Below are 6,971 nucleotides of genomic sequence, written 5' to 3' on the forward strand. Positions count from 1 at the left end.
GGATGCGGGCGGTGGATGAGAAACTAATAATCACCAAATAGGGGCCTAAATACACTTTTATTACATGTACACTGCATATTATGTACACACAAAACACTTAAATGGCAACATTGTAACTGCTGTATTGCTGTTTGATGCAGTATTGCTGTTTACAGCTATAGTTCTAAGAGAAGCTTCCTAATTTAGACCAACTCCATCATATCAAGCCATATAATATCAAGATCAAAATACATCTGTAGCTACAGAACAGAATTTAGCGATACAGTGTCTCAAGCAAGTACTGTGATGAACTTGATCAGAAACTCTTGAATAATTTTGTAAGATATAAGATATATGCGTCATACTCCTTAATGGAGGTTTTGCATATTAAACTTAATAATAATAATAATAATAGTGCTGCTGTATAAGAGTCCCTTTCCATGTCTCCTTAGAATGATCTGTTAGTTATATTTAATGGCATACTCAACTGCACTGTATATACACTATAGCTTACCTATGTAACAAGCATCGATGGCCTGCATCACTAAACTATTGAAATCTCATCATGTCACAATATTTTTTAAGCTATTAAATAAAATCATGTGGGTCACTAACATTCACCACCATGAATATAAACTTGCAGTTACTACATATGAACACAATACATGTACAGACATACATACACAGTACAGGACATATTATTTAACATTTGACTTTCAAAATGGAAACATCACACAGGATTTTAAAATTATGAGTTGTCTAAATCATATGTGCAGCCCATTGGGATAACTACGTAGCTATTTTTCTCTGTACTGTAACTATGTTACAACAATGGTTACATAGTATCTAGTAATCATGTATTAAAACCAAAACACCTACTCGGGGAATTGGAAGCGGTGGAAATGGAAACTGGAAACAGAAAATAGAAACCGGAAAAGGTCAAATCTTCATTACATGTATACACTAGGATAAAACCATTGCTTAGTTGCCACCTCTCAAAGACCACCTTGTTACAAAGACCACATTGTAATTAGGTCTCAAAGATGCCAAAAGGCATACTTAATTACCTATAATAACCACTTCTTTACAAAACCTGAATGTAATAATGAATTTGTACAATCACATATATTCATCATGATCCCAACCCATTACTGTAGCCAGGTATACTCCAGGACCTTTACTATAATGTGTAAAATATGTACGCCCCAGAAAATTAATGGTGTATCTCCTCTTTATGACCCCATGATAAAGTAAATATTATCCTCCATATTTTGGTCTGATCAGACCATCTGTACCAGTTGATCGGTTTGTAATGGATATTCTCATAGTGTTGTAAACTATAACTGTATCAAAGAAAATGCAGTCTCAAAAGATGACCATAAGTACCTATCATTTTCTAGGTGTGTTAGTGAACAAGTCATACAATACATGTTTGTAGCTTAGCTATGAAATCTTAAGAAGTGGTCTTTGTAAAGAGGTGGTTATTGTAAGGAGGTAGTCACTGTAATGTTCTTGTATATAAGTGTGCTTTTGTCATCTTGTGACCTTGTACAGAGGTGGTTTTTGTAATGAGGCGGTCTTTGGGAGGTGGCCACTAAGTAAGTGTTTTACCCTAATATACATGTCATGAAGATTTGACTTTTTCCATTTCCATTGCATACAGTTTATTCTTCCCCTGGGTGAAATGGTAACAAACAAGGACATGAAACTAACTAGTAACCTAATTCCTAGTTAGCTAACTTTACAAAAAGTAAGTTGCATGGGATATAAGGAATTAGTTAATATTTCTACCCCTATACAAAGTTTTTACTTCTGGAATCAATATTTGTTCACAAAAGTTTCAGGTTATATGTATGCCAGCCAATTTCACTTGGTAAACAAATGGGCCAGGCATATATACTTCCTGATGACTGTCTTACACATCCTAAAATGGAAATAAAGTCTATCTGCTTTAGTTTATAAGAAGTGCTTCCATGCAGACAATATCATATACATCAGACTAGGTAGTCCAAAAGATAGTATGTTTTAATTCTTGAGTATATACATTTCTCACAGAGTTTGGGATAGCAAGATAACTAGTCTATTGTGGCCACATGTACACAACTACTGTGGAGTTGTGGTTGCAACTGTAGTCACACCAACTCAGCATTTGCTTTTGATATTTGTAATAAAACTCAGTACTTGTCATGCAGATCTTACAACATGCAAATATAAAATTTTTGGATGTATACCCATTCATGATCACTTGACTGGACTTTTGGATTACTGGACTAGAATACTGGGCTGGATTACTAGAATGGACTACTGCACTCAATATGTACAGCCTTACCTGCAAGCCTATCAGATAGAGTGAGCGAGTGTGTGTGTGTGTGTGTGTGTGTGTGTGTGTGTGTGTGCGCGCGCGCGTGCGTATTACCAGGTCAAGTAGCTAGAGCATCAGCCTGGTAATGGAAAATTAAGGTTCTATAGGTTTGATGCCTGGTTACACCAATTGATATTTTGGCGTTTCCTTGAGCAAGAAATTTTACTCACATTACTCCATTCTACTCAGCTGTTCAATGGGGACCTGGTGGCCTGGTGTCACTGGGGAAGCAGCTCACCCAGCTGTAACATCAATGGGTATCTGGTAAACTGGGGAAGCAAATGCCAACTGTCATGTATCACATAGTGGGTGAAAGTCCATATGGGACTTCAGGTGCCCACACCTTCACCTGCGAGACATGGTACAACCTTCTACAGGTTACTAGTCCTGTGAAAGTCTTTGAGATACTTGTAGGTAGTGCATCAAAACTTTTTTATGGGATGTTTGGGCTTGACTGCACCTACCTATGTACCAGTATACCATCCATACCTGATAAATTTCTGAAAAATGCTCTTTGTTTTCTAGCTTGAAATTACAACCTATTACATATGATTTTCATGATACCAACATTTGTATACAGCTACAATATTGCGTAGTTATACTGGTTATTGGAATATTGGTACATCAATGATTACAATTTGTGCAAAATTATTGAAGGTATAAACGTTGGAGTATGTTGTGTAAGAAAAACTGGAAAATATTTTATAACATAAACATGTTTCTTGCACAACAAAAAGCTAAGCAAAAGTAAGCAATGGCACTATAATATGGTGTAGTATAACATTGCAATAAAGATGGTTCAAAGCTTCCTCTTTATCGTGGTCCATTTATATGCTAAGGGATACTTTGGGACCATTACTAAATGTCCAGACTCCGGATTTTACAGGTGTCCACATATGATTAAGTGTCTATTATTAACATTATCAACAGGTTTCACTGCTAATTGATAATCAAGCAACAAAATGATTTGTTACGTGGAAACCTGTTAATGTGTACAGTTGAGAGGCCCCGACTTCACCCGTAAAGTGATCTGGAAAACCAGTACGTTTAATTATCAGGATACTTTGTGCTATATCACTTGTGAACTTTGGGAGAGTGATGTATTAAAGACTGATACTACTTTGACAGTGATGTATACAGCATGCATTAATTTTGTGCATGGAAAGTCACTTAAACACCTGATTTAAACTAGCCAATGGTCTGCTGTGATGTAAATTTACTGTACTTATCATTTGACATGAAAGACAGGTTTTCATCTTTGTGGGTACATTCTACCTGTTTGTGTATAATACAGTATATCGATTTTAGGTGGTTTCTAAATGTTCTAAGGCAAATAGTCTGGATGTTTCATTGTTCAGATACAGCACTTTTCTTAATGCGAACGACTAAATAATATACTGTATACATACAAATTTTTGAGGTACAGTATGTAATTTTTGGGATTGATGAATTTCAAGATTTTCGTGGTTTTATTTTTGAGGATCAGTCGTTCTCACTGAGGTTATCTATTAGAAAGCATAGAGCTAACCTTAATAATTGTTAATTTTCAGGATGAAAATGTCATGGAAAGTAACTGCGAAATCCATGAAAATTACGTCCCTTGAAAATTTGTATTTGTACGGTAACCATGGAATGCACAGTTCTGTTAATTCATCCTCCAATACGCAACCCCAAATGTATGGCATATGGCACATGATCACAAATGATGACAACCAAGTTAACTTTAACTGTTTAGTCATTTAGGCCAGGTGTGGAAACCTGGAGCTGTTGGAACCACAATTACAACAAAAGCAAGGCTAGGAAATTCCCTCGTCTACAAATTCACAAAAGGGGTACTGATATTAGCCACATCACCAACAGATGTTGTGTTATCAGACCCACAATAAGGATTTCAGCAGCATGTACACACTCACTGAAAGCTTTGCTGACTAGAAAAAACAAAAGTGTAGGAGCTGCTACTTTACACATGCAGAATCATAGCCATGGTTACCTATTTATGTTAACAGTTTTGATTCATCCCACAGCTGCAGGGTATTATGTATGTTTTTACATTTGCTGTTGGTAGTATTTAAAAGCATATAGCATGGTTGCTGCTTATTGAATAACTTCTGTGCTGCTCACAATCATCGGCAGCACATAGTGTGTTTAACATCATCAGCTACTGGCTGATAGAAGTATCATGTGTGACAGGTGTCATAAGTTGAGTAACAAATATTGTTCTTAGTATAATACTTCCTTACTAGAAACATACTGTAGACAGTTATTTATACTGATTATACAACAAATGACTGAACGGCATTAGATAATAGAGTTAAATTGCTTCTAGCACAGCAGGATTCAAGAACACTTTCTGACATAGTATCACTGCTCTTTAAGGTATTCGGGCACATCTTCTATGATAAGTTACACTTGTTGTGTCAGTTATATTTGAAATGGTCAAGTCATCTGACCACTACACATGCAGGCCTCCTTTCAGGTTCCCTGGTCGAGCTGGTTTAATATTATTTTAGACAACATCATAGCTCATTTTGAGGTTTACTAAATCACTTAGTCACCTACACATGTCCACTTAGTCACATGCATGCCCTCAAGCAAGTTTGTACATGATAAACAATTGCAACACAAAGACAAACTGCTAATCTAGCAGTCCTTCGGTAGCACCGTTATACTGCACTTGGGATGCTAGTCTTTGAAGTTACTAAATTACTTTGTTCTCCCTTGGTCTTGGTGTCTAACTATTAGTAATAAGTAATACTATTCTTTTCACCATGTATAACAAACTGTGCAGCCCAATGATGATTCATTTTAAAGTTGTCCACTTGCATTGCAAATGCATCAAGGGGGTGCCACTCAGGTTGTAGATCTGTGACCGTGGTCAAACTCTAAAGTTAACGGTCAAGGCTATAAAATAGTGGGTCAATGATCAATGAAATAGAGTTTTAGACCCAAACTATACGTAACTGGAATCAAGTTTATGGAATTATACATAGCTCACAAGATGTAAGGATCTCCAAGAAGATGTTTCAAAGTTTAAGCATCAGCAGACATTTCACTGTGATTGCAAAGATACTTTTCTCACAGTTGTCGGTAGCACGTACCAAGAAGTTGTTATACTATGTTACAAAGGTAGGCATACAAAATTATAAAATAAACAGTGGTCAAGAAACAATTAAGCCACAGGTCATACACAACTTATAAGCACAGCAAGTCACAAGTTAATGAGAAATTTTGCTTGGTCAAGACTTTGACTGTGGTTGCAGATCTATATCTGCAGCATTTCCCTACATGACACCCCCTTGTGCATCTAGCATGCTAGAAATGCAGGTCATATCAATATTATATATACAGCATGCTAGAAATTCTATACAGATTACATGGCACAATGGACTGTTAACATAATTTGGAAGGTCATGGATATTGGCACAAGCTCTCTATTTCAAGCAAGGAATATGACTCCTACTCATTACCAGGGTCTATTGCACGTATAGAAACTTTTGAAGGAAATTTCCACTTGTAGAAAATGTCAGACGTAGGGCTGGAACTGCAATACTCAAAAAATTTCAATATATAATAAATTATCAACAATCCTTTCCGTGCTACAATACCACTTTAGAATCACCTCCCTGGACTCCTTAAATTGAATAACGTGCTACTATATATACTTACTATGTTCTTGTACAAGTAATTTTATTTGTATATGTGACTGTACCCCAGATGCAAAAATAAGGCACGTGGGCACAAACTACACACTATCACACAACAGGTCATATCTTATTACTGGAATAGAATAATATGTATAATGTTAAGAGTGATGAAATTACAAAAATGTAGGCCAATATACGTGCCCACATGTCCTGTTTTCACACACGTCACCATCTTCAAAAGGTATATGCTACATACAGGGAATAATATTTACTATTAATATCCACTCTGACCACACACTTTAGTCTATGCAACTTTGCAATCATACTGTAGAAACAGTTGTCTATGGTTGTTTTTTTTTATTGTTTATTGATGTAACTACAGAATTACATGTAAACACAATGACTAATTTTGAAAGCGAAAAATTTATAATTTCATTTGTATACAAAATAATAAGGTTTCGGTAGCTTGTACCTAATTCTGAATGGAAGGGTTTTAAGTTAGTAAGGTCTGAAAGTTTAGTACTAGAGTCTAAATGCTAATACAAAAAGATTGTGAGCCATCCCCTCCAACCAATGCATGGGGCATTTGGGGCAAATGCAACCTTCTCCTTCCTTTTGTGGCATCTTTTAATTGATTCAGAATTGCTAAACTTTCTCAGGCCAACATCAAGTGATCACTTAAGAAGTACACTGTATCCATATTATGACCATTTATTACAAACTTACCCAAGTCAAATGAGCTGCTATACAGGCTTTCAGTAGTGGGTCCCTAGGGGGATAGTGAATAATAAATAAATAAAACTGTTACCCAGCACCTATTTGTGCCCCTCCCCTTGCCACTCATGTATCCCCCTTTCAATAGTTTAAATCAAAGTGCCTCAAAATGTATCAGAAGCAATCTGAGAAAGTCTAAAATACAAAAAATCTCCTGGAGCAACGTGTACCTGAGAATGCATCTAAAATGCAAAATCACCTGGAGTGGCAAG

The 6,971-nt window shown here is 36.2% G+C and overlaps 1 long non-coding RNA gene across 1 annotated transcript; it reads right to left on the reverse strand.

Annotated features, from left to right (window-relative positions):
• Positions 1–392: 392 nt before the first annotated feature.
• Positions 393–6,755, reverse strand: LOC136254479 (uncharacterized). The gene is made up of 3 exons (XR_010700507.1): positions 6,712–6,755; positions 494–564; positions 393–437 (listed from the first exon to the last, which is right to left on the reverse strand). It is a non-coding gene; the product is annotated as an uncharacterized lncRNA (long non-coding RNA).
• Between the last annotated feature and the right edge of the window lie 216 nt (positions 6,756–6,971).

Source organism: Dysidea avara, chromosome 4 (assembly GCF_963678975.1).
Source record: "Dysidea avara chromosome 4, odDysAvar1.4, whole genome shotgun sequence".
In the NCBI taxonomy this organism is placed as follows: domain Eukaryota; kingdom Metazoa; phylum Porifera; class Demospongiae; order Dictyoceratida; family Dysideidae; genus Dysidea; species Dysidea avara.